Source organism: Eptatretus burgeri, chromosome 16 (genome assembly GCF_056783735.1).
Source record: "Eptatretus burgeri isolate ZD-2024b chromosome 16, Ebu_testis_v1, whole genome shotgun sequence".
Lineage (NCBI taxonomy): Eukaryota > Metazoa > Chordata > Myxini > Myxiniformes > Myxinidae > Eptatretus > Eptatretus burgeri.
In genome coordinates, this window is record NC_140976.1 from 51003993 (window position 1) to 51021457 (window position 17465).

Here is a 17465-nt window from a genome sequence, read left to right on the forward strand (position 1 = left end):
CTCACTGTGACGTTGACCTTTGACCGATTTTGACCAAAATCTAATCAGCACTAGTCATCACCCTCCTGAATCGCATGGTGCAATTTGACATTGGTAGCTTCGTCCGTTCTCGAGTTAATGTGCCTACAAACAAACAAACACACACACAAACAAACATACAAACAGGTGACGGAAGTCATCAATATACTTACGAAATCCTTAGATTTCGTAAGTAAAAATGAAAAAAACAAATGCAGGTGAGTGACCTGAAACAATGGGGAAGCACGGTAATTTTGTGTGCTGACAAACATCGAAGTGGATACACCTGGAAAAAAAATCACAGAACCATTGAAAGCATCTGTAAATGAAAATAAATAAACGAATAAAATAAATACAGGTTAGCTACCCAAGACAATGGGGAAGCACAGTCATTTTGAGTGTTGACGGATATCGACGCCGATATTCTGGGAAAAATCACAGAAGCAATGGAAAGCATACATTTCTGAAAATATACATAAATGAAAAAAGAATAATAATAAATGCTGTTGAGTAACTAGAGTCAATGGGGAAGCACAGTAATTTAATGTACGGATGAACATCGAAGTCGATACACCGGGAAAAATCACAGAACCGTCGTAAAGAAAACATTTGTAGCAGGAAGGGACATCAGGATGAACAGAGGGACAAATGGGAGGAAGGGGAGTGGGACACAAGGAAGGGGAGGGGTGTGTGGAGGGGTTAAAGCCCTCTATGCAACGGTAAACTTGGCAAACAGGATGACTAATTGGTCTGTCAGCGAAGGGACAGGGAGGCTCTGCGACTCTATTTTATAAAGCAGCGTTGACTGCCCTTTCCCGAACTACTTCCTCATTTTTGAGGCAAGCACCGCCAAATGTACGTGCGCTCAGGGTGGACAAGGAGGACTCGGAGGAGGGGGTAGAGCATCACATGTGGTCAAGTGATTCTCGTCGTGCTTGCAGGGGAATTCTCGCATTGCATTCCTCCAAGCCTGTCCCTCGATGTACTGCAGTTAGAGGAGAGGGTGGTGGGCGCTTGACCGAGGAGTCGGGAGTGAAGGCTCGCTGGGCTGGTTACTTTGAGCGGCTGTACCAGGGTGATCCACCAGCTCTCGAGTTGGATGTCAAGGGCGTTACTATCTCTATTTCTGCCCCTCCAATCAACTGGAATCCACGTTCTTTTGTGGAAAAACAGACTACAGTGAACCAACTGAAATGGGGTAAAGCTCCTGGGATCTATCGCATCCATATTGAACTTCTCAAGGCTGGTGGAAGTGTTGTACTCGTGTCATACTGTAATTCTGTGCTCTGCCTGGAACACAGGCATCATCCCAACTGACTGGAAGAGGGGCCTTATTGTCCCTCTCTGGAAAGGGAAGAGTGATCACCAGGATATATACATTCATATATATATATATATATATATATATATATATATATATATATATATATATATATATATATATATATATATATATATATATATATATATATATATATATATATATATATATATATATATATATAGATATATATATATATACATATATATATATATATATATATATATATATATATATATATATATATATATATATATATATATATATATATATATATATATATACATATATATATATATGAGCCTGGTGTTGGCGCAGTGGTGAGGGCAGTGGCTTGGGATCCAAAAGGTCCTGAGTTCAAGCCCCATTGGGCCGCTGAATTAATACACCAGGGGGTTGACTCAGCCTGTCATCCTTCCGAGGTCGGCGAAATGAGTACCAGTATACTGGGCCGGTGTATACCCCGGTTAAAATAGGTGTACCATATCCCTGTGTCGTAAGAGGCGACCAGGGTTGCATCAGGAAGGGCATCCGGCGTAAAACATGTGCCAAATCACCATGTGGATCATACGGATGATCCGCTGTGGCGACCCTAACGGGAGCAGCCGAAAGAAGAAGATATATATATATATATATATATATATGTGTGTGTGTGTGTCTGTGTGTGTGTGAACATATACACATCACCCTGCTGATATCCCATGCCTTCTTCGCCTTTCTTGTCCCCTCTTGTGAAATTAGGCAAATCAATAAGGTCTTGTGAACACATTATGGGCCAAATGGCTGCCTCCTGCATCAATGTTCTTTGGTTATGCTTTTATCAAGTGTTTTGCTGCAGTTTTACTTCATGACATATCGACTTTGTACATCCCAGGTGGTATATTTCACTGCACTCTTCCCATACTGCCTTCTACTTGTCCTCCTCATCAACAACTCCCTCCTACCAGGAGCCTGGGAAGGAATCTCTTACTTCATTGTACCACGATGCTTCAAACTCATGAATGTGGAGGTGATTCTTACATTTTTTACATAAATGAGAGAATACGTTTTTTTGTAAAACAAGAATGTTTTAAGTTGTTTGGGGAAAGTCTATGGACAATGGTTTTTCACAAAAGGTGTGTGTCGACACAGGACGCAATTCAGTTTTTGGGTCATGCTTCATGGAGAGGAGTTGAATATGGGAAAACATGGAGCTCAAGGCTAGTCACAGCCAGAAAAAAAACAACTTTGAATGACTGGTGCTTGTTCATCTTTTCAAAATATAGAACTTGATTTTGCACTCAAGGTATGATGTCGTTATTCATATTTGTCAAATAATATACAAGTGACAAATACGATCTTTCTTCAAGTGAGTCAAACACAAATTGATGAAACATTCACATTATTTATGAAAATACCTTTGGAGAAGGTTCCGACAAAAACGAGCTCTTCAAAAGTAAGTAGGTTTGTCGCTGTTGGGTGTGGGGGGAGGGGGGAGTTACCTTAGCTTCGGTATTCTCCAAGATGCTTCTGTGTGGTATGATGCAATAAAGCTGTTTTTCCACCTCTTTCCTGAAAGATATGTGCAAGTGACTACATACATTGATATATTTGGGAGGGAGTGTGTGAGCGGTAGCTTTGCTCAAGCCAGGAACGAGATTTCAGGAAGTTTAGTAAGGCAAGTTCTGATGCCAGGTGTGCACTAAAGGATGCAAATAGTACCTGGATTCATGCCAAATCCAACAAGCAGTGGATCGTGAACATGCAGCATGAACAGAAGACATTAACTCAACTGGAGGTGTACCATCATGGATAAAAATCGAAGTCTGTCCATGGCTATCCTTGACCAGTAAGAGAGGCAAACTTCACAAAGTTGTTGAAGGAACATTGTTTCGCCAAACAAAATATATGAGGTCTGAATAACATCTAAGAACCTAGCTGGAAGAACGACATCCAAGGAACATGTACAAGAGAAATGGGACTTTAAAAACTGTCATCTCTCATGATGCCTTGCTTTTATTGATGTTGTAGGAAAGGTCCTTGGCAATCTCTTTCAATAATTTTGTGAATTTTACATTCCACATAATCCAGGATAGATAGATATAACTCTGGAGCACCAACCCATAGAGGAGAGCATTACTCCGTTGAACTATGAACAAAGGTCTTGTATATTGTGAGTAGTTCTGATTTTCCAAGGAAAGACTTCGATCTTTGGAGAATACCCAGTTTGCATTTGACTTATGAGGTGAGCTTTGCCATGTGGTTGGCCCAGCAGAGGTCATTACTAATGGTAAGGCCAAAAAGTTCAATCTCTTCCAGTGGCTGATCAAAGAAATAATAGATAGGTGGGTTAGTTTGACAATTCTTCCAGAGGGACAGAGTGACAGTGAGATTTTCCACGATTGAAGGACATGTTTCATTTATCAGACAAGCATCCAATCAATTCCAGATGAGCAGAGAGTGACTTGGTTACAGTCTGCTGAGCAGAAACTCTCCAGAGATCCAATGTCAGATTGTTGATCAATTTGTCTCTTCAAGAGTAATGGCATTTGTCTATAACCATTCAATATGTCTAGTTTACCAATTTAGATTGCTTGTTTGGCTTTAATCATGGTTTTCTTTATCATTGTGCAGGTTTGGATAGAGGCAGCAGCTCAAATTTTATCCACTTTAGGAATTGGTGGTGGTGTGATAATATCATTTTCCAGTTACAACGACTTTAACGACGTCCTGTTCAGGTAAACTATATATTTCTCACAAACTTTCTTCAGATATCGAATATAATATCATGCACATCACATGCACGTCTGACTTGAAATATGGTAGAAATTGAATTGAAATGCTTCAGTTTGGTAAAATACATTATGCTTGAACAATCATTATTCATTATTCTGCAGGAATGTGCTGATGATTGATTTGGTTAACACCATCACGAGCATTCTCTCAGGATTTGTCATCTTCTCCGGCCTTGGTTACTTGTCTCATGTATACAATAAACCAATGGAAAACATTGCAGTGGATGGTAAGTCTGTATGTGATATATTATTTATGAAGACACTGTGTCTAAATGTCTTGAGACACCTCATTACAATTGTGAATTGCCCACATGTGAATCAATAAAACATAACAGTGCATATGCTTGCTTCATTAAGATGGGTTTGTACAACAGTGGGCTGCCTCAATTCCATTTTGGATTCTCTTATGCGTTTTCATGTTCTCTGGGTTGAGGAAGCTGTGGGCTCATTACACCATGCTTTAATAGTCAATGGGACGAGGCAGGCTTGCTATTAATTTTCATTTACACCAAGTCTGAACTCTCGTGAATAGGTAGTTGAGCGGAGAGATTTGACCAGATTGGGTCTTACAGAGTCGTGGGTCCATGCCATCACAGTATCGTCCCCTGCATTTCTGATTGCCCAGTCTGGTTTGCTGTTAATGTAGTGGTGTAAACTTGCCTCAAGCATCAGCTTTCACAACATAACAGCTGCATGAATGAGCCTTCCTGCTCTGGTGCATTCAACTTGACTTGTCATCTGCACAATACTGCAGCAAATGTCATTCGAATCACAGAAAATCATGCTGCTGTAATCATAATTGTAGGATTACAACTGCACGATTTCCTAAAGCGAAAACTGAACTTTAGATGAGGCTCTGGCTTCTGCATTATGACTATATTTGTAATTGTACTGTTGTAATTTCGTAACGAGATAGTTCAGAGAAAACGATGTAGTGTTAAGTACATCCTGTACTTCAATTTTAATAAAATTATGATTTCAAAGATCGTTTCAAAAATCTACAGAAATTTCACAACACTGAAGCTTTCTTATACTTCATTCATGTTCACTGTAATAAGATGGCATTGAGTCACAGTTTAAGAGATGGAGGATTTATTGATCGCCATAGAACAAAGCATCAATCGGCATCATACAGTTGCATTTCGGCAGCCTCTTCTTCACACTGATATTGCACACTCTCACGTGCCCTCTTATCACCATCATCATCATGATGATCAATATTGATATTTGTAATGCCATTGGCCTGATGACGACCATTTTCATGGATGGGTTTCACAAAGTACATTTATGCAGGACCGAGTTTATTTTATAGGTGCTAATCACAATCTTAAAAACAAGTGGTGCCAGGCACAACAAATCTGGCCCATTTAAGGCATAAAGTCTTCGGACCCTACCGATCTTAACAAATATGCATTTTTCACTATGGGAATGGGTAGGATTATAAGTGACAAATAGAATAAGGTTCACTATAAGCTTAGTTTGAAGTAAATCAGATAATTTTTGATGAAGTTATGAGCGAAAAACGATTTTGATCTTTTCGTGACCTTGACCTTGACCTTTGATCCAATTGGACCCAAAAGTTAATGGGGTTGTCCAAGGGTCGTTGCCCACCTGGGGAATAAATTTGATAGTGTTTGCTTAAGCCGTTTTGCCGTAAAGTTGCTAACAGACAGACAGACAAACAAACAAACAGACAAACAAACCGGATGATTACAATATCCCGCTCCCTCCCTCCGGGGAGGCAGGACAACAAGCAGATAATACAAAATGTAAATTCCAACACAACAAAAATTGTTTTTGGCAGCAGCAATGCAGTGCCTATCTTGGCTAAGAAACAGTGCAGGTGCCCTGTCAGCCTCACCACTGACCAAGACACCCAACAAATTATTGAGAAAAATGGCAGGGCCATGGAAAAGGCCCCTTTATATGGTATGTGCCATGTGGCAAACTTTAGGAAAGAAGGGACAGTCGTAGGACTTTGGGGTTGTGGTGCACCTCAAAAATGTAGATGTCAGTAAATGGGGGAAAAGGGAAAAACTCATTGACTGACACCAAATTCTCACAATTTCCCTTGTTCTACCTCCTTTAGACCCCACTTTCGAGACTTTTCTTCCCCAAAGTCCCTCAATATATTTCTCCCCATTTTCAGGGGTTCTGAGGCACTTACAAAAATTTACATGACTGACACCAAAACTTGTCATAGCTCCAACAAATATTTATTCATTGTAACTCATCACGGTCAAGTATACCAGTAAAAAACAAGGTGGCGGTAGCCCGTTAACCCCCACCCCCCCCTGCCCCCAACCCCAATTTTATTCTTCCACTTCATATATATCCATGGGAAGCTGTAAATCCTATTTTCTAAAAATAACCTCTTATCATCAAAAGCCCCCAATGCTTTCTTATTTAACTCCTCTGTACAAAAATGATGTTTATAACTTCTTATTGTATTCATTTTTCTATACTCTTCTTTCTTAAAGGCTGAAGAGTTGTAATAATCTTCAAAATATATTGTTTCTTTGATCACATTTTTCTTTACCCCCTTTAACTTTTTATCACGCTTTTCAATTTTATTATCAATCTCTTTATAGGTATAAGCCTTTGATCTCAATCACACAAACTCACTCATTATCTTTCCACCCAACTCATTTTTAAACTCAACAATAACCTTTTTATTCTTTGTAGAGAATAGTTTGTTATGTGATTTATAATTGCTTGAAACATTAATACCTACATCGTGAGACATCCATATAAATATCTTCCATATTGATTTTCAAAATAAAACTGTCTGTATCCATATATAGTAGATTTACCCCTTCCATATATTTATTCGTTAGGTTGTTGTAGAAGTAGTCATACATAAACAACTTTGACAAGACAACAATTGATGTTCCTATATAGATAGATTTATCCATTCCAATGCATTATTTGTTCAAATGAATAGCATAAAAGTTCTCTGAAAGCACCGCTGCTCTTTGAAAACTTGGCTGATTAATTAATTTGGATGCTCGTTTCCAAGATGTAGCAAGTCTTATGTTTTGTCTATTCCTAAAATTTTCCTTCATCTTTCCAAATACAGCATTATTCATTAATTTATATAAGTTCTTCTCAAAATCATTAGTGGCAAGTGTTCTCTTTTCTGTGTTAAAATCAATATAATTTTTTAACCAATGACTTGAAATTTCCAAATCCTATGAATTTTCTTCACTCATAACCCAGCAGATAAATATTGTCTTAAATTTCTCAGATGTAAAACATAATTTCCTTTATCATACAATGTGGTAAGCAGTTTATCTGTGGGTTTCTCTTTTGTATGAAATGATTGTTGATAACCGCTAAGCCATTCCTTCTTCGGACTTTCATTATCAGGCACATATGGAGGTCTTTATGTTTCTTATGGAGTTCTTCAGGATATTTTAAATCAACCTCCAAGTTATATCCTACTTCAGCTTCATCTAATTATTTTTTAGAGGAGATAACAATGTTCTGTAAAGCCTTTTCATAATTTTTCTCCTTAACCCATCTAAGATTTCCATAAGGTAAAGAATGAGACACAGCCCATCTATGCAAATTGTTTGCATCATAATACATCAAGTAAGAACTATCTTTTTGAACATTATGGTTAGGAAGATATTAGTTTGAACATTATGGTTAGGAAGATATATTTGATGTTGGCCTTAGCATAACTCTTTGAACAGACTTGTGATATTCCACCTCTTTTGGCTTTCTCTATCAGCAAAAGCATATCTATATCACCGATTAATTCCAATTGGTTGTTTTGTAATTTTCGACATAGCACTCCAAGCCATTCCTGGGGTTATGTAATAGTGAGCGGGGTCTAATCCAGAGGAATTTTTATTATGACATACTGTTCCATATGTCTCAAATGTATCAGCCAATAAAAGAACATCAGTTTTAAGATATAAATCGTGATATTCCCCAAGATTATTTATAATAAACTTCTTCCAAACATTTTGCGCTTGTGCGAAATCTTAATCAGTTATTTGATTTTTATTTAATTCATTGTAGAAACTTTCCTTTGAGAGAAGTTGTTTCTTTAAACCTCTCAAATGAGTACATTTAATCATAAGGATATATTCCCCTTTGTGATGGGAGATCAATCTCTTCTTGATTTGAGAAATGTGATCGGAGAATTGGAAAGTTTTTAATATTTGATAGCAAGACAGATAATGGACTAGACATAAACTTGAATGTGTCAAGAAATCTGATATGAGATATGGGAGATGAAGGGATTGTTTTTGGGAATGATATGTAATGCTGGTTTGTGTTCTGAATGGGTGAAATGTCTCCACTGGTTTTACTAAATTTATTTATAAAAAGATGTGTGTCATAATGAGTGTTGTGAAGAAATACTGGAATGAAAGAGGGAAGTTTAAAATTGAGATTATAACTCTGATGAGCTGGACCTTTATATTTAGCAGTGAGATGACAATGGTCTCTAATCTTCAGACCTTCACTAATTTTCTCCTCATAAATATGACAGACAGCCTGTGGTTGCCTAAATTTCCTTCTCTGTTCCTTTTTTTGTTTTTTCCTTCTGCTGTTTTTTTCTCTTCTTTTGTTAAGGACATTGGTTTATAGGTTTTTTTACATTACCTGAAATAATTGAATGCAGTCTGTTTTCCAGTCATTTCACAAACTCCTCCGAGGAATCTTCTCCTCTGCAAAATTCTAACTTCTTGTATTCATCACCAACAGATGATTTGATATAATAACAGAAACCACAAGGAGTATGTTTTTGATATTTATTTGTTAATGAATGATTTGGATTTCGAGAAACAGTGTCTATCTTCTCTCGGATACTTTCAAAATCAGCATACATCACAAACGGATGTTTTATAGATTTGTTAAAATCTTTATATGATATGTTTGGACCTGCATTTGGCAAATTGATTACGGTTGATTTATTATTACTACAATATTTCAAATGTTGATTTAATCATTCTTTGCATGAAAGGAGTTGAGACATCTTTTACAAGGATTTGTTTTACATTTTCGATTGTATAGTTGTGATTTGGTTAATTTTGATAAATTTTTGAGGTAAGCATTATGTTCTTTTTCAGGGTCAGGTATGGGAGCATGTGCCAGAACAGCGCGTCGCTGCGTCCACTTTCCGCCGGTACTCCAGGGGCCTCCATCTGGCCATCCCCCAGGCAGATGCCAGGCCCATCCCCATCTCCTTGAGATGATGGTCAACCTGCTGTAACCATGAGGCACGTGGTCGGCCCACTGGCCTCCTCCACTCATGAGACTCCCTCGCTGAGAGAATCTGGTGAGCAGGATCAGCGTCAGGAAAACGAGCCACATGTCCATACAGCCGCAGCTGACGCTCACGGACTAGGCAGGTAACAAATCTCATCCGAGTCTCTCTCAGCAACCGCTCGTTGGACACAAAATCCGACCAGCGATAGCCAAGGATTCTCCGAAGAGACCTGGTACCAAAGGAATTAAGTCTCCGTCTCAGATCCTTGGTCAAAGTCCAAGTCTCGCACCCATAGAGCAAGACTGGAAGTACCAAGGACCTGAAGACTCGGACTTTCGTCCTCCCGCACAGGTACCGGCAGCGCCACACCCCATGATCCAGTGAATCCATGACTCCCCAGGCCCGACCCAGACGTCTATTGACCTCCGGCTCACAACCTGCGGAGACATGAATATCACTACCAAGGTAAGTGAATCTATCCACGACCTCAACATCCTCACCACAAACAGACACAGACAGGACAGCAGCATCCAAGATGTCACCGAAAGCCTGGATCTTTGTTTTGACCCAAGAAATCCGTAATCCCAACGGCTCCGACTCCTCATTCAGCACCTCGAGGGCCCCCAAGAGGATGTCTAAAGTCTCCGCAAAGATGACTGCATCATCTGCAAAATCAAGGTCCGAGATCTTGACATTGCCAAACGATGCACCGCAACTTGATCTCTCCGACATCCTCCCAAAAATCCAGTCCATACAAGTGCTGAAAAGTGTGGGGGCAAGTACACATCCCTGACGAACTCCAGTAACAACTGGAAATAAGTCAGAGGCGGTACCACCACACTTCACAGCACTCTCAGTACCAGAGTAGAGTTCAGACATCAGATCGATCAGTTTCGGTGGCACCCCACGAAGACCAACAATCCTCCAGAGGACATCCTGATTCACTGAATCGAACGCTTTACAGAGATCAACATAGGCTGCAAGCAGCCCCTGCCGAAACTCTCGTCTGCGTTCGGTGAGTACACGAAGTGCAAGGATACGGTCAATCGTTGACCTCTTTGGTGTAAAGCCTGACTGCTCTGGACGCTGGTGCTCAAGCAGATGGTGGCGAACCCTATCAAGAATTATCCGAGCAAAGACCTTGCCCGGCACTGAGAGCAGCGTCACCCCTCAGTAGTTGTTGCAGTCTTGGCGATCACCCTTCCCTTTCCAGAGAGGGACAACAAGGCCCCTCTTCCAGTCAGTTGGGATGATGCATGTGTTCCAGGCAGAGCACAAAACTGCATGCAACGACGCGAGTGCAGCATTTCCACCAGCCTTGAGAAGTTCGGCATGGATGCCACAGATCCCTGGAGCTTTGCCCCGTTTCAACTGGTTCACCGCAGCCCGTGTTTCCACAAGCGATGGTGGACCACAGTTGATTCGAGGGTCAGCAACAGGGATTGTAACACCCTTGACGTCCAACTCGACAGCTGGGGGATCAGCCTGGTACAACCGCTCGAAGTAACCGGCCCAGCGGGCCTTCACTTCAGACTCCTCTGTCAAGAGCCTACCACTCTCTGCTCGAACTGCAGTGCTCCGAGGGATGGGCTTGGATGAACGTAATGCGCGAATTCCCCTGTAAGCGGGACGAGAATCACCTGTCCACAGGTGATGCTCTACCCCCTCACAGATTCCTCGCACATAGGCCTCCTTGTCCACCCTCAGTGCACGTACAGTTTTACGCCTCAGCTCCCTGAACAGCTCAGCTCTGCCATTCAGCCTGGCCCTGCGACTCTGGTTAATGGTATCCAGTGTCCCTTGAGAGACAAAATTCTTCTTTGCCCTGCGGTGAACTCCAAGGCATCCACCGGCAACATCAAGGACAGTGGTCTTGAAGGTGTTCCACAACTCTTCAGGACCCCCCAAAGCACCCAGACCCCCCAAGTGTCCACTCAGCCTGTTCGCAAACTCCTCAGCTACTTTCTCATCCCTGAGCTTGGCAACATCCAGCCTAGGCTGGGATGGTACCATTCTCCAGGATTTAAGGTGCAGCTTTAGAGTTGCTACAACAAGCCTGTGGTCAGTATTGAGGAACTGAGCACTCCGGTAGACCCTGCAGTTCTGGATCATCCTCCAGCGACCGTCAATGAGGACATGGTCAATCTCCTTTGCCACACCGCCAGCGTTGGAATACCAAGTCCAGCGATGAGCTTGCGGGCGCTGAAACCATGAACCAGCCACCCTAAGTCCATGACTTCTTGCAAAGTCAAGGAACTTAGTGCTATTCTGGTTCATAGTTCCTGACCCATGGGGACCAACACACACCTCATAACCATCCCTATCAGTTCCAGTCGATGCATTGAAATCCCCCAAGACTAGAAGTGTATCTCGTCTGGGGCACTGATCAACCACAGACTCGAGTGTGGCGTAGAATGTGTCCTTCACGGTAACATCACTCGCCTCAGTCGGAGCATAAATAGAGACCAGGGAAATGACACCTAAGGAGTGACGAATCCTTAATCTCATAATACGCTCGTTGACCGGTGTTACCTCAATTATCATTGGGGTCAGCTTATTGGACACAGCTACAGCAACTCCTTGGGTATGGTAACCATCAGAGCGACCAGACCAATAGTAGGTGTAACCACCCACCATTATCTCGCCGCAATCCGGTCTCCGAACCTCAGAGAGAGCTGCAATCCCGATGTCCAAACGCTTGAGCTCAGATGATAACAGAGACAGGTGATCATCCTCTCTTAGGGATAGGACATTCCAGGCACCCACCCGAAGGGACCGCCTCAGGTTAACCCAAGGAGACCGCCGTCTGGTGGACGACACCTCAGCACCACTCCGACACACTCTCCCGCAATCTGACCCAGGGATGTTACCCCGTGGTTTCCCTCCTATCAAAGATTGGGGGTCCCGAAGGCTTTGCCCCAATCCCATCATCCGGTGAGCTGCCCTGCGAAGGGAAGCTGCACAGGAGGTACTCCCACGGAGTGGGTTTTCAGAGTTTTTTGCGTTTTTGCGTTTTGCGGAATGAAGCGTTTTACGGTGGCTGGAGTGCAAATCCTGCCACCAACCTCCTAATAAGAAGTAACCCAACTGCAGGAGGACGTCCGCAGACACAGTTGGGCACTAGATATGGATGGCCGTTGGCTCACAAGGAGCTCCTCCGCCCTTTGACAGGTTTTGTTTTTAATCCTGCTGGGTGTCCATATCCAAACACCCTCCTCACCAGAAAACCTGGTGGGGGAGACGGTTTAGTCGCCGACAACTCGACCATGGAACAGGATAGTACAGGTTTACATGGTACCTGTAGCAGGTCACAGATCGAACCTGACCTGACGAAACCTGACGTTCTTTTTCCTTTGAAGTAAAGTACAGAAGATTAATGTGTGTTTCATCATTTTTATAGTTGTTTGAAATTTTTAACATCTGAACTTTGTTTGTATCCATTAATCCATATACATTAACAGATAGATTATTCATTTTCTCAAATTTAGAAATATCTCACAATGACATTGGAAACTTTTAAATCTTTAACATATGATAATTTTTCATATTTCATATAATGAGTTACTCTTTCAGCATTCCTTTTTGGAGGATGTACGTGAGCAAGATCAGACCATAGAAAGCATTTATTATCATTGTTTTGAATATTAACAACTGCCTTTTAAGTTTTATCTCTTTTTGTAAATCAATGTATGAGGAAGCTTTGAGAGGATCTGATTTTCAGATGTGTACATTCAAAAAGATTCTTTTTTTAATAACGAATCCACGACCTTCCACGTTATCATTAACATTTTGTTCATATCTCAGAAGTTCATCATTTACATCGCAATCTAAGAAATCTTGGAATGATGCGATAAAGTGAGGGTTTGTTCTCATGTCAGGAGTTTTTTCACCACCTTCTCTTGTCATTTTTATTTTTACTCCCATATAATACTTAAACGTTTTGATTTTGCTCAATCTGTTTTTAATTGGAATTTCAATTTTTGGTTTAACCAAAAGAATTGTCTCAATGATTGATGTTGGGGTTGGTTCTTTGGAGCAAAATAATCTTATTTTTGTACATCTTTTGAATGCTTCATCAATATTTTCAAGAGAGTATCCAAGTATCCCCTCTTCATTGTTGTTGTTTTTGTGTTTGAAGGTGTCTATAATAATTTATTTTGAAAGAATATCAATATTACATGAATCACAATGCATATATTTTAAAGATATACCTTCAACAGATCTTTTATGTTTTTGTGTTTAATGGTGTCAATTATAAATTTTTTTCAAGAAGATTAATATTACAGACATCACAATGAGTTGTATTCACCATATTTATGTAGTATAACTTTGCTTGAAATAAAATTTTGTTGATGAAAATCTCACGGAAATTTGTAGATACATTTCTTGAAACTAAAATTTACTTGATGAAAATTCAGATTAATTTGTCGGTGAATCTGTGTTTAAAACCATTTTACCCACCAACTCTTTTTACTTCATAAATACAATGTATCAAGATGGAAAAAGATAGGTTTCACGAAATCTCGATATTTGTAAAAGATACTGAGAAATATGTCGAGGATGTAAAATTGAATAACGATAAATATAACAACTATTGCACAAACACAATTATGACTGATAATATGAGTTCTTCAATTTCTTTCAGTGGACGAGCTTTTAGAATATCTGGAAGAACCTCAATTAAAGTATCTCCAACAAAAGTTTCTCCTCTTTTTCAAGCAATATATTCAAAACTAGAAAAAGCAATGAAACAAGAAAAAGTATCAAAAAAGAAAACCCTTATGGATGAAACTTTAGAAAGAGAAGATAAAACCATCAGCAATAAGCAAGGACAAATTTGTATCTTTTTCAACAACCCTAAAGATGTAAATCATGATGGAATAAAAGATGTTAATATATCAGGTAAAATGACATTTCATTCCATCCATCCCATCTATTGGGACCACACTCTGTGCAGAGCATTGGTGCTGCCGAAGCAGTCTCCGAATTATGATAGTGGTGATAGTATCTCTGTTGGAACAGAAGATCGTTATGATACTGAGAGTTTGTGCTCAAACAAGAATTAGGAAAGTATTTTTATAGATGATGATGACAGTACTGATGAAAGTAACAAAGATTAATTTTATTTTGAGCAAGTTTTACTCAATAAATATAAATAGTATACAAGATCTTGAGCCTCTTGAATTCCCTGATTCTCCATCTGACAGATTTGAGAATTCTCCTGCATGTGATAGTATGGAATTAAACACAGAGGCAAAAGCCCAGAAACAATGTATATTCTGTGATTATTTCTGAATTAATGGAAATTAAAAATAGAAAAATGAACATAACTGTTTCAAAATTACACCAAAAATGAATTGCTTTACAAGTTTAATAATATCAATGAATGTTAAGTCCGAGAGTGATAATCCACCTTTTCTTTCAAGAGAAGAGACTGAACAAATGAAGGTAATGTTTCATGGATTGATGATAAATATTATTCATGATGGTCATTTTCAGGGAACAATCAATGCAAGATATTGTAGAAATAAAATAATGGATTATCTTGAAATTAAACCTGCACTCAGGATAAAACAGAATTTTTGAAAAAAATAGAGCCTATAAAAATTTAAAGAACTTATTTTCTAAACATATAGATGAATTTTTTTTTTAAAGATAAAATTTAACAACCACCAAAATCTTCCAAATTCATCAAGATGTCTAATAGTTGGTTCAATGCAGATGTGGAAAAATCTGCCTGCTTTTAAAGATGCTCCTTACTCCCAACTTTTTAGATTTTGATAATTTAATCTTTTCAAAAGGTCAACTTTTCAACCTGAGGATCAACGACTTTCACAGTGTTTCGATGCAAGTCTTCCAAAAGAAGATATAATTGGTTGATTTAAACTTCCAAACAAACAAAATGATTATAACATTGAAGATATAATACAACTATTTTGTGATAAAAAGAAATGTAAAACGAAATCAAAACCTATAACTTGTCTTGTTATTGATAATATGGATGATATACCTTCACTCCAAAATTTAGAAAAATGAAAAAGAATCTCGTTGTCTTTGATGATTGTGTTAATAAGAGAAACCAAATGGTTATGGATAGTTATTACACAAGAGGGAGGCATTCTTCTCGTAATTACTTTCAACTCCCTTGTCACTCAATAATAAATAATGCTCATACTTTTATTTTATTCGAGTTAAAATATATATATATATATATATATATATATATATATATATATATATATATATATATATATATATAATTTTTGAAGAGACAATTGTTCTACATTGTGCAGTAAAAAATAATTTGAGGAGTATATTAAACACATTGATGGAAGATATAAATATATTGTTGTGAAACAAAATGAGATATCAAATGATATTTTTCAAAAAATAAATGGATGCAAAAGAATGACCAATAAGGCTTAAGGAGCATCAAGCGTTGGTTTCAAAAGTTGTAAAACAACAGGAAGACTTATATAAGAAATGCAGACAGAAAGTAATGGGTGAAGAAGCGTTTGAAAGAAAACAAGATAAATTTTTTAAACCACTTTTTAAAAAAAACTTCCCAGCAAATGTCCACAACTCCTGCAATAGAATACACTCCAAAAAAACTTCAAATGTTAAAAGATTTTAGACAAACTACAGAGCAAGAACTAGAGTATACAGGAGAATTAGAATATGATGATGAAGGATTATTTCAACGACTGGAGGAAACAAATCAACCTCCTGATTAAGTTGTGAGGGCTCTTCAAAACAATGAATATTCAACAGATTCTAAAACCATAGCAGGTCTCATTCCAACAGAAGAATCAGCAATATTTTATCTTGTCTAACAAAAAGGTAATGATATATAATGATGAATTGTCGTACTTGAGCTCAACTCGACCAAATGTTAAATGAACTTCAAAATTAATGTTTCTTCAAACAAAAGATGAAAGACAAGGTTCAACTGTGAGAGGTGAATCAAATTATTTCAATGAGCCATTGAATATAAGAATGAGGATGATAGATTATATATATATATATATATATATATATATATATATATATATATATATATATATATATATATATATATATATATATATCTTCTTCTTCTTTCGGCTGGTCCTGTTTGGGGTCGCCACAGCGGATCATCCGTATGATCCGAATAGTTATTTGGCACATGTTTTACGCCGGATGCCCTTCATGACGCAACCCTGGTCGCCTCTTACGACACAGGGATATGGCACACCTATTTTAACCGGGGTATACACCGACCCAGTACACTGGTACTCATTTTGCCGACCTCGGAAGGATGACAGGCTGAGTGAATCCCCTGGTGTATTAATTCAGTGGCCCAACGGGGATTGAACTCAGGACCTTTTGGATCCCAAGCCGCTGCCCTAACCGCTGCACCAACACCAGGATATATATATATATATATATATATATATATATATATATATATATATATATATATATATATATATATATATATATATATATATATATATATATATATATATATATATATATATATATATATATATATATATATATATATATACTAAATTCACTTGACTATGATGTGGTTAGTTTTGTTGGTAAAGGAAGGAAGAATGAGAAGGAGAAACATATTATTTAAGCATTAAGTAGGCTTGTTTCAGGTGTTACATTTTTTTCCAAATGACCCATCACAATTAGTTAATAGATTGTTATTTTTGTAAGGGAGGAATAAGGCTGGAAACAACAATTGTTTTAATGAAGCATTAGCCATTTTAGACCAGTTAATGAATATCAAAATAATTTTAAAATGTCAATACAAATATATTTTATCCCATGTTAAATGAGTTTAATTCAATCTCATGATGAAAAGGAAAAAATATCATCCATTTTAGATGCAAATGAGAATTATTTTTTCTTCTTGAAAGATGATATAGAGGTATTTATATTTATACATAAGATAATGTGAGAAATACTACCACTGAATGTTGTAAGAAAAATAATTTGTATTATCTTCTTTTTAAGATTATTAAACAAGTGTGGTGTTTCTGGAAATATCAAAGAGATTTATAATAATTATATTCAGACTTTTTAAAACTTATAAATGATAAGCAAAATCCTTAGTTTTAATTTGACGAGTGAT

The 17465-nt window shown here is 38.2% G+C and overlaps 1 pseudogene; it reads left to right on the forward strand.

Annotated features, from left to right (window-relative positions):
* The window catches only part of LOC147011052 (sodium-dependent proline transporter-like), a 124725-nt pseudogene that overhangs the window by 89956 nt on the left and 17304 nt on the right, over positions 1-17465 (forward strand).